The following is a 12507-nucleotide window of genomic DNA, read 5'->3' as shown; positions in this document are numbered from 1 at the left end:
TAGTATCCTACAACTTGACGAATGTTTTAGTCCTGGTCCCGACGGTGGTGTACCAGCCATCCATTTTTATGAAATGTGTTACGTATTTAGCACACCCGTTTTGTGTTCTTTTCAACACGTCTTTAAGTAAGTTGCTGTTTCCTTTTATCTGGAAGAGCTCCTTCATAATACCAGTACATAAAAAAGATCCTAAAAACGAAATAATGAACTACCGACCTATTGCTAAACTATCTGTGATACCTAAAGTGTTATAGTCAATCGTATATAGCGTCCTTTCTTTTCACTTAAGTTCAATTATTAGTGATAAGCAAGTACAGATAACAAGTAGATTGTATCTTTACTGATTTTAGCAAGGACTTTGACAAATTGTGTCATAAAACATTACTTTTAAAACTATCACAGCAAGGTTTTTACGACTATTTCATAAACTGGATCTCCTCATATTTACAAGATAGACGATTTAGTGTTTAATTTCGTAATGAGTGTTCAAGTTCATTTGTTGTGAATTCTGGTGTTCCCAAGGGTAGTCACCTTGGTCCTATTCTATTTGTTTTATTTATAACTGCCTTGGTTTTGATCATACAAAATTCATCTGTCCTAATATATGCTGATGACATTAAAATTAAAAAAAAAAATCTACATCTTACGGTCTTCTCTTTCAAGAAGACTTAATATAAGTCAGCGAATGGTGCAACAATAGTAGTCTTGTTTTAAATGTTGACAATTGTAAAACCATGAGTTTTACACGTAAAAAGTTCCAATCGTTTTTAGCTACATGTTTGATTCCTGTCCTATAAGTAGAGTATATGTATTTTCTGACTTGGGTGTTGCTTTAGATCCTAAACTTACATTTGATGAACACATTAACTTTATAGTTAAAGAATCTGGGTTTCATTAGGAATTTGGTCGTGATTTCCGTGACCCTTACTTACTTACATAAGGTGGCGGAATTGTATTCGAAGACTTCCGGACTGGAGCGTTGATGTCCATTCGCTCTACATGACCCAGCCATCTAAGCCGTTGGATTTTAATTCTGTTAACTAGGTCAGTTTTTGATGACAGCATATACTTGGTCTTGCCCTCATTGACTACTAAACCCATCTTCTTCGCTTTCGTCGCAATGCTCAAAAACTCTCCACTGGAATCACGCTTTGATGTTCTAATTATGTCAATATCATCTGCGTATCCAAGCAATTGGATGGACCTTTGGAATATTGTGCCTCTAGTGTTGACGGTTGAGTTTTGCACAATTCTTTCCAGAACGATGTTGAAGAAGTCGCATGACAGTGCATCTCCTTGTTTAAAACCTTTTTTGACATCAAATGTATCGGTGAGCTCTTTTCCGACCTTGATAGAGCGGCGTGCATTCTCCATCGTCATTCTGCACAAACGGATAAGTTTGACAGGGATACCAAAACTAGACATTGCTCTGCTTTAAAATCGATAAAGAGGTGGTGGGTATCGATTTGAAGTTCCTGGGTTTTTTCCAAGATCTGCCGTAGTGTGAATATTTGGTCGATAGTGAACTTTCCTGGTCTGAAGCCACACTGATAAGGACCAATCAGGTTGTTGACGAACGGCTTCAGACGTTCACATAATACGGAAGAAAGAAACTTATATGCAATGTTAAGGAGACTAATGCCTCTGTAGTTGGCGCAATTTAGAGGGTCTCCTTTCTTATGTATCGGGCACACTATGCTGAGATTCCACTCAGTTGGCATGCTTTCTTGCGACCATATTGTGCAGATGACTTGCCGGTAATCCTCTCTCCTCTTCTGCTCGTAGAGCCGCGAGCAGCTCTAGTCCTTTTGTGCAGCGCCGTTTTGTATGCCTGTTGTTTCGCTGCGTGCGCTTGCCTGCATTTGACGTCAAACCAGGGGTTTCGCTGTGGTGGCCGTGTGAAACCTAGCACTTCAGAGGCGGAATTTTTAATGGCTGTAAGGCAATGTTGCCAATGCTTAATGCAGGCAGCATAGGACTCCTTAAGAGGTTATTATAGACTCAATCGGAAAAGGACATGTCTGTCTCCTTCGATTGTAGCCGTCTTACGTACAGTATGGTCACCTTTCTACGCCGTACACGTCACAAGACTCGAAGCCATTCAGAAAAGATTTTTGATTATTCACAAAGACTTTCTCTCATAAATCTTCATTCTTTGAGAAGTCATAGGAAGTACTTGCAGTTTTGTTTTATTGTTGGAAAAATGAACGGACAAATTTCATCACTGTCAGTTCTTGGTAGTTTAAACTTTAGTTTTAGTCGTTAAAGTATAAGATTCCAGAAACCGTTGAATATTTATTTAAGCAGATCAATCTATTGTGTGAATAGCCCCTTAAACCAATTAATTGAAATCCATAATAAATTTCACTATTGTATTTATTCACCAAATGATAATATAAAAAATATAAATTGCAAATTATTTTTTTTCAACAGTCTAGTTTCAGTTTTTAAACTTTAAGTATATATTATATTAATAAGAATTGTTAACGTTAGTATTTAACGAATTATAAATATATAAATATACAAATTCAAAGGTGCCCATCCCACTTACATAGACCAATAACATAACATGACATTACCACCGCCATATTAAACAATGACAGGAAAATTCTCTTTCTTGAATTGCATACTGGACTTTCTCCAAGCAATTTGCCTTCCATCAGACCCATATAAAATAATTTTAAAATAACAAACACAAGAAATGAAAAGTGGTTTTTCTAAACCGTGTCATTTTTTTATTAATTTCATTTTCATAACAGTGTACGCCGATTTTGGGGGGTAACTGTAGTTGACTATATCTGTTTTTCAAAATTTAAATTTCTGATCAAAATTCTCTTTTGTTAATGTTTTTAATAATTATTTGATAATTTGACGAGGTTGAAAATCAAAATTGTAAATTTTCGAGGAGACAAAAACAGGTAATTTTAAAAATAAGCAAGAACTGTCAAACTAATTGTCATATAAAAAAGTGTTGCCAGCTTAAAGTTCTATTTTCTAAAAATAAAATATCTTTCGGTGAATGCTGGTAATTTTTTTAAATATACCTTTGGTAAACTTTTTTATTTAAATTTATTTTAGTTTAATTTGTCTCTTTGTCTGTTGTTTTTCATCACATTACATAGTTTAATTTAATTCATAATTCAAATTGAATTAAATAATAAATATTTAAATAGTATTTTACCTGTTGCAATATACAATAATTATATTATGTTTTAGAATATATTTTAAAATATTTTATAATAAATCCTATGCTCTGCCAACTGCAACTAATATTACGTGAGAAAGTATCTTTATTCACCTACATACGTCATGAATATTAATTTAATTTCCCCAACAAACAAAACAAACCCGAAAAAGAAGAGAGTATATAATTTTATGAATTTCATTCGAATGCCATTTGCACTAATTACATTTCACTTCATATTTATATTCCCGTGAAAATGAGAAAAATTAAAATAAAACAAAACAACAGAAAAAAGAAGAAATTATTCACTCTACAAAAACGAGATATCTAAATATTTTCATTTCATTCATATCCTGAAAAATAAAATTATTCTTCCTTGAAAAGAAAGTCCTGGAATGAAATTTAAAAATAAAAAAGGACTAAAACAAACAGTATAGAAAAGAGTAGTATAGTTACCGTAAACATCGAGGATTTGAAAATTCGTGTGTTTACTCACTGCGACTACCGGAACATCCGCATATGGTAATTCCAAAACCATGTCCGGCAAGGCGAACAATCGCAACAAACAAGTGCCACACAAATTACACTCATGAATGCAATAACGGTGGCAGTGATGGTGGTAGTTCAGTGCTACCAAACTATACACAATTCAGAAACCAGGACTCAGGAACTGGGAACTAGGAACCAGGAACTAGAAAACCCAAGGACCCAGGTATAACTTCAAATGTTGTATAAATTTAAAAATAAAAATGGCCACAAAAATACAAAAACAAAATAACTAAAGAAGTAACAGTATAAAATTTTTGAATATCAAAGGGACATAACCCGGAAGCACAACACCAGCGCGTTAGCATTTAACTTCGAAATGAAGGACACTATGATGGGATTTTTAGCCGAAAACCTATCCAAATAGCGCAGTTATTATATTAAAGGACACAACAGAAGCAGAAGGTCGACCAACTGGCTTCTCTCTCCACCACCACCGACCGCCGCGCCGCTCTGCACCGTTCCGAGTGACAATATGTTAAAATTATGTTTTTCTGCATTTGTACATCAGGCCGCATAAACCAAAGGACTCACAGCTCTGTATATGTAGTAGGATCCTGTGGATCTGTACATATAGAGGGGCATTGTTGGTGTCACTATACCGCGCGCCTTCACTGTTTTTTCCGGGTGCACAATAACAACAACAACTATTAAAAACACACACTAGAATCACCCAGGAGCTGAACCCAGAACCAGAACCAGGACTCAGAACCCAGAACCCAGTGAGAGAAAGAGAAGATATTTGCAACTAAATTAATTGAATACATAAATGTCAGCTCGAGCTTTTCCATTTCGTTGGACGTAATATATGAGTCTGGTCGCATCCGGCCAGGTTCGTCCTCCTTTCTCTCTCAACCTCCAGCTCTTTCTTCTTAAGCCGATTCAAACCAGAGAACCAACCATTTAGCCTTATGTCCTTTATAATCCTGTATAGTTCGGTTGGATGGTGGGTATATGTGCGATAGATAGTGCTAAGGTACCTTTAAGAAAGAGACTGCAATTCGTTCTTCTTTCGAGGGATTAAAATATTGTAAATCAATTTTTCGGCAAAGGATATGAAAGCCATCCTTGAAGGATGGCAGTGCGGCGGCGGCGGCGAATGCACGAGACACGAACCTTTGGAACTAATTAAATTGCGTACAATTAACATTACTGTCTGGTTGGGTCGACATCGGCATCGGCATCGCAAAGGACTTAGGACTTAGTTTAGGGGGTGTTCATATATTGTTGTTCAACACTGCACCTCTCTCCGTTACTCCTTTGTCCTTTAAACCTCTCACTTTGCAGTGAAATATTTTGGTGAGAAAAATACAGCAAAAGCGAAACCTTTGGCAAATTCACACGTTTTGGGTGATACTTTGTAAAATTAATGGTAAACTTATATCCTTGTTGAGTTGGTGTATGGTTGGTTAGGCGGTTCGGTGGTGGTGGGATCCTCCAGCTCCTTCTCTCTTATAAAGAGGTGGTGGAAAATTTCTTATTCCATCCACGATTCAGTGTTATGTGTACACAGCGAGTGAGCGAGGAAAGGACATGCATGCAGCAGCAGAAGCAGCAGCATATGTGTGTCATAATAATGAAAGACATTGTGTAAGGATATTATACCGCAATGGTGGTCTATCATCTAGGATATCAAACTAACAAGCCAACCATGCAGAAAGGATTTTATGAAGCAGTTTTATTTTATAAGCACCAAGGACATGAGTTTGAGTATGAGGTGAGTTTGGTGTGTTGTTCCATATCCTTATAGTCCTTTCTCATAATATAAAGGTTCTTTTTTGTTTTTGGTTGGTTGGAGGTGGCGCGATGCTAAGGACGTGACTTGCTGCATTATTAATACCATAAAAATTGTTTTCCCTTTCGTAGCGAGGATACTATACACCGCACATCCTACATCGGCAACCACGACGACGTTTATATGGAGAATATACTACGTATATCGTTAAAAGGAGGAGGAAATCGGAAGACGAGGCAGGCAGGCGAAAAGCATAGGCGAATCTTTTCCTCTTCTAATAAGCTGACATGCACACACATTGCTTCATTTAGTCTAAGGATTCTATAGGTATAGAGATATGGGACAAGAAGACGCAAAAGGACGTCGAGGATGTCGAGGACGAGAAAGAGGCTTTTGTCTTTGCTTTGCTTATGCCTTGACTTGCCTTGCCTTGCCAGAGGAGGATACAAGTGATATTAGACTCTATGGTTGCTGGTGGCGCTGGCTGTGGCTGTGGCTGTGGCTTGTTGGTTTTGTGCGGTGTATTGGAATAAATTCGGAACCCGCCTGTTGGCATATAGTGTTAATAACATTTTTATTCGTGACGGGATTCTTATATAGTTTTTGTTATTTTCTATTTTCTGTTTTTCTTTTTATTTGTTTCTTTCATTATTATGTTGGAAAAATATAGATAGATAGAGAAGACGATAGATACGATACCATAGGAACCAGGGACACAACGATTAATATTAATTATTTTTGTAGAGTCAAGGATATTTAATCTGGGTTCTTGCATTCAATTAGAATTCATTTCTTAATTTTGTGTTCTTGGGGTTTTTGAAAATATATATGTATATAAATGCATTGTTGAATAATTTTTTGAGTACAAGATATATGAACTCTTGTTGCTTCTTCTTGATGATAACAAGTGTTTTTATGTTTTCTTCTTTATTTTTTAACAAATTCACCAATTTAAATTTTATAAGAGGATATAAGAGGTTAGGAGTTGTTTAATTTTAATTAAAAATAGGTAGGTAAAGGAAATGTTTGTTTGGATTTATGATTTTAAATATAAGATGCAACAGTTATTTTTATTTGGAATTAATTTTTGACTTTTATTTTAGGTGAAAGAACTTGTTGAACCAGAGCTTAATCAAAAGTTGAGTTTTCGTTAAAGGAAAAGGATAAGATGAAACTCAAAATTTAAATACAAACGACGAAGTTAATATTCAAAAATTAGGTTTCTGTTAAATCTTCAAACAGGAGAAGTTAATTACCGAACCTTTTTGAAAAATCTTCAATTCATATTTATCTTAACATCTTCAGCTTAATAACAACTAACCTTTTTAACATAAAATTGCACACTATAGATTCGACATTTTTTGTCGATAGAATCAAGCGTAGAGATTTTTTTTTCAACCGTACATCAAGAATGTGGAATGCTTTGCAGTTTTATGATTTTTTAAAATTTAAAGTTAGTGTGAAAATTATATAAACAAACAATGTCTTCAATTCGTTTAGGATTTCTGGCTCAGAAGCATCTATAAAGCTTTTCCTTAAACTCAATATCTTAGTTATTGGTAATTGTAGAATTTAAAAAAAAACTTAAGAATAAAAACGAGTAATAACTAATCAGCAGTAACAAAGAAAAATAAAATGAAATTTATCACTAATTTTATTTTACAATATTTCTATTCGTTAAAAATATTAAAGGATACAAAAATGCATACAACTTTTCAAAATATAGCATTTGTTGTGTTGATGGCATACAACATAACAAAATGTTGATCAAACATTTTATCACAGTTTTCGAGATCTGTTCTTTTAATTTAGGAATGCTACGTGTTGTTTTTGCACTAGGTAGCAACATGTCCACTATCAACCGAAATTGTGGAAAAAAAATTGAAAAATCAGTCTTATCTCAACTTTAAATCACGTGACATTTTTAAGATACTGAATATTGGTCAACAAACTGCTGCATGGAAGTTGAAAAGAAAAATGCTAGACCGGGACTACTAGCAGGAAAAAAGGCTCAGAGAAGGCAAAATAAGACGACCCCAGTAGAAGATCGTCGGAACTTCAGTGGACCTTAAAACAACGATCTGTGTCGAGCTACAGGCATAATAATTTTGTCAATCTCAGTAAGAAAAAGGCTCTTAAAAGCTGGACTTAGATCACTCAAGCCGGTATTGAAGCAGGATTTTCCAAAAAGAGTCGAAGAACAATGATTTCTCTGGGCTCAAGAGCAACTAAATTGGGCTCAAAGCATGTGAAACAATGTCATCTTTTAGGACGAATAAAAATTCAAGCTTTATGTTGGAGACGGGTGGATCCTTACGCGAAGAGAACCGAAAGAAGTTCTAAGATCTTATTGAATTTTTCGGATACCCCCGAAAATTGAAGGTGTGATGGTGTGGGAATACTTCTCTGGAGATGTGAATGAGCTTTCTAGAATCCAAAGTGAATGTAACAGTTCACCTTCGAGTCCTGAAAGAGGTATTTCAGCCCATGGTGCTAGAGCTAGAATACTTGCATTTTCATTTTTCAACACGAAAATGCTAGTTGTCATACAGCCAAAAATGTAAGTATGGAAAGCAAGAGGAGGTCCAACTAGGTACTAATAAGATACAACGTGTTTCTGAGAAGCAATACAAGAAAGAAACAAAAACCTGCACCAATAAAGTATTTTTCTTAAATCCTTAAAAATTAGGCAGGTACCTAAAAAACTCATTTTTCTGTATAATCACTCTTTGCTCCCGTGACCATTTTGAACAATATCAAAATTATTATTATATCATAAAACGATTTAAAACACATAAACAAAACCTCATTAAAAAATATGTTGTTATTTCAAAACATTTGTCAAAATTTTAAAAAAATCGAAAAAAAAGTTGGACCAATTATTTTCGAACGGCACTTTATAGTTCAGAATTAATGTCAAAAATATATTCAGGATATGTTAAAATTCCATTGATAAACATTTTGAGATAATGTAAAGTTCGTGAAACTTTAAATATTTGTTCAATCAGTCGCATAATAAAAGAAACGAAAGAGTCTAAAAAATGCCATATATGCAGCCCTATCGAGGTTACCGTCGCGGCGGAACTTTCTCCGCATCCTTTTTCGGAGATTGAAATCCGGTTTGAGGTAGCTGTCTTCGGAAGAAATTTTACAGACATGAAACGACGCAATGGATGGCATAGATGTGCAAATTAACCGATACATTGAAAATAATAAATATATTTTATAAAATAAATACAATAAGAGTTTTAAACCATGAAAAATTGGTGGCAGAAAGTAATTTATTGCTTATAAAAAGTAATTGTTTCAATTATAATGCGCTAGCATTTTGAAGACATGTAATTAGAAGCAACGATTTGTAAATTAAAACTATCAAATAAAATCTTCCCTCCCTATTTCAAGCATACATATGTTTTTGTTTCTATTTGAAGTGTCAAAGAAAAAAAAATAAATTGAAAAAAAAAAACTGTTGAAGCATATAAGTTTTATTTATTTATTTGACCTTATACAAGCAATAATAATAAGATATGGATAGTGTTGGTTTATTTGGGCGCAAAATAAAAAAAAATAGGAGAGCATTGTGGAATGAAAGCAATATATGTACATGAACTTTCTTACGCGGCGTAAGTAAACTTATCTTTTAATCTAATTCGTATCTTCTAATAATTCTACGATTCTCTTCCAGATTCAAGAAAAACTTTCGCCTGAATAAAATGCGTTTGCTTTTGTTTTGGAGCAGATTCAACACAAATACAAAGCAAATCATCGGAACATAAATTAGCAGCTTGCCTCAGATTTTTTGACGAGGGAAACTACCAACATGGTGTTGGAAAAGATTTTCAGTTGGCCAGTCGAATTTTTCCAGTATTTTAAAGGAAACTTTAAATATAATGAAAGAGACCTTATGCAGCTACTGGATATCTTAACAAATGTCTAATGAAGAATGTTAACTGTCCAAAACACATTTCTTCGACAAAATTGGTTTTCCTGGAGTGATTGTCTGTGTGGATGATACTCACGTTCAAATCATTGCACCAGTAGAAAAGAAACATTTATTTTTCAATCGCAAATGACATTTTTTTTAGTCCTAACGTTATGATTGTAGATATTAGTTTTGCCTATAAAGTACTACTTTAAAAATATTTTTATTTTAGATTTGCGACTACAAAATGGGGCCGTTAATGCAAACAACCAGAAAGCAAACCAGACCATCTGAATTTGTTGCTTTTTGTAGGTGATACAGGATATCCGTTGGAGCCCTGGCTTATGACACTATTCAGGACTCCTACACCTCAAAACGCAGAGAGCCGTTTTAATACTTAGAAGAGTTCGTAACATATTTGAACGTTCAATATAGTATTATTGAAAAGCAGATTTCGTTATTTGTTAGGTGCAAGACAGTTGCACTATGCACCTTTGAAATCTGCACAAATAGTAACGTTTGTCGCGCTTTACACAACATATGTTTACATTCTGATTCAAGTTAAGAAATTTTCGAGCCTGAAGATTTAAACAATGCTAGAGAAAAAATTCATGAAATTAAGACTAATTTGCTTCGAAGCCAAACAGCTACAATTCGAAATGAAAAAGTTCAACTCACCTTTAATGCATTAACATTTATTAAAAAAAAAAAACAAATTATATATTTGAAAACAAAAATATGACAAGTCTTCATGGTGTTTGTCTTTGGTTCTTAAAACTAATTTAAAAAAAAAAAAAAACTGGCCTTCTTGGCGTTTGTATTAAAACTATTGTTCTTAAAACTAAACAAATCACTTGGCTCCATGGCGTTGTTAAGGTTTCTTAGAAATAAAAACAATTACAAAATAAAAATAAAAATGAAAACAAAAATTTAAATAAGCAAAACAAATCATTCCATCAAAATGTTGGCTTTTGCAATTTCGAACTCCAATTTTCTTTTTTTCAATTGGAGCTTCTGCAAAGCTATTCTCCTCATCTCAGTGTTTTGAGTTTGTGTCTCTTTTAATTTTTCTCTTTCAATTTTGCAAACAACTTCGAGTGATCGAGAAACCCTTTTAAAGGTTTTGGTTGTGTCCTTATACAAATTTTCTTGATTTTTAATCTGTTTTGTTCAAAGCTAAATCGACGTCATAGGCCTTTTGCGTTTGGTCCTATTTTCCGATGAGTTTTGGTGCTGCACAGGTGATGGTCAATTGTCCTCTTTTTTGTTCTCATCAGCGACAGCCGTATTGGATGTGGACTATTCCGAAGGTGGTATTTGGTATGATGTACTTCCTGCTTAAAATGATGCAGCTCCAATACCACTTACAGAGCTGCCAATATTTGTTAAGGCTATCACAGCGTCATCTAAATGAATCAAACACTTTTGCCTGCATGGTGCACAAAATTACGAACATACTTTTTTCCATCCACCAACATTTATTTGCCTTGGTCCCAATGAATTTAGCTGATTGGCCAGATCTTCCTAAAACACAGCCACAATTTCTGGAGACCTTTTTGTATAGTTTTGAGCTATGTCTGGGTATTTGCTCAGCAGATTTACCATTCAATCATATTGCTGATTGCTTGTTTTTTTGTTTTGTCTAAAAACAAACAGTCCATTATTAATAACACAAGATAACGAAAATAAAGTTAATTTTTGTATTACTTACATTTTAATTATCTATTTAAAAAAAAAACACTTTCCGAAACAAAAACTTGTCGGAGGACTTAGGAAGAATAAAACCAAACAAGTACTTCATCGCAAAGCATCGCATCGTATATTGTAAAATAAAGTTTAATTAGACAAAATATGTAATAATAATTTAATATGTTAAAAAAAGAAAATATTTGCCACTTTTTTTAAATTAATTATTGTTATTCTCTTTCTTAAACAAAAAGAAATTAAAACCTTGGTCTAAACAATTATGATTTTCTATTGTTGAATGTTTGCTTTTTCTAAATGGTCAATATTTTTCTCTCTAATTTATTAAAACAAAACATTAAAAACAAAATTCGAAGAACATGCAAATATTTCGAATTCAGTTGTTCTTTAATTTGAAAAATCATTCTTTGATTTTGATTTAATGTATACCAAAACATACCTACATAATAATAATATATATAAACCAGCATAAAAGTTATTATATATGCGTTTCGCCCGAAGTAATGGTTGGGCTCATAAGAAGATGACCATTACACCTTGTGTAAACGCCACGACTGACATTGAACGACTTGAGGGTAGGGTTATCCCTACCATGCGATTTCACCCCGATAGACTTTTAGCTATGGGGTTTCTTGGAGTCACAGGTGAATATAACAGAAGCCATCGCTCAAATTCAGCCGGATGTATGCTGAAGAGTCATTGAAAATTGTACCACTCGGATCCGTGCCACCGTGAGAAACCACACTTTATGGCATACATGCGCTTTTCAAATAAAGAAATTATTTTGTTAATACCTCACACACAGCTTGTTTTATTCCATTTCAACATCTACCCGCCGTTATTGAAAAACCCTTTGTATTAAAGCAAAACAGTAAGTGTACACTTAGGCGTATGTATACTATTTTTTAAATTTTCTTAAAACATTTAGTAATTTGGTTTTATTTTTACTCGAAATTTTAATTAACAATGATGAAAAAAAAACTTACATCTTAAAGCTCTCAATAATGGATTAATGGATTTTAAGAAATTTAATTATTAAGTCCTCAATTTTAAGTCCAATTTACACTTTTTTATTTAAAAAAAATTAACATTCAACATAATGACCACAACATGTAGCTCATACTTACATAGTTCCCTATCCAGTATCTCAAAAATCATATACTTTTATATATTTAAAAGAAAATTTAATTTTCGACTTGAGTTTTTGCCATGCCTTGGACATTTTTGTTTCAAATATAATTCATACGCTCAACCGTTTTAGAGTAAAAGTGCAACGAGCATACAAAAAAAAAAAGATTTAACAAAATTGTTTGTGAAATAATTGAAGCTAAAGAATAATTTTTTGTTTGCTTTTTTGAAACTTTTACCAAGTATCCTCTCTTTCTCCGCAATGTTGTCATTTTTGAATATAACTTA

Source organism: Eupeodes corollae, chromosome 3, assembly GCF_945859685.1.
Source record: "Eupeodes corollae chromosome 3, idEupCoro1.1, whole genome shotgun sequence".
Classification (NCBI taxonomy): Eukaryota; Metazoa; Arthropoda; class Insecta; order Diptera; family Syrphidae; genus Eupeodes; species Eupeodes corollae.
The sequence above is the reverse complement of the archived record's forward strand: the minus strand, read 5'-3'. Positions refer to the sequence as shown.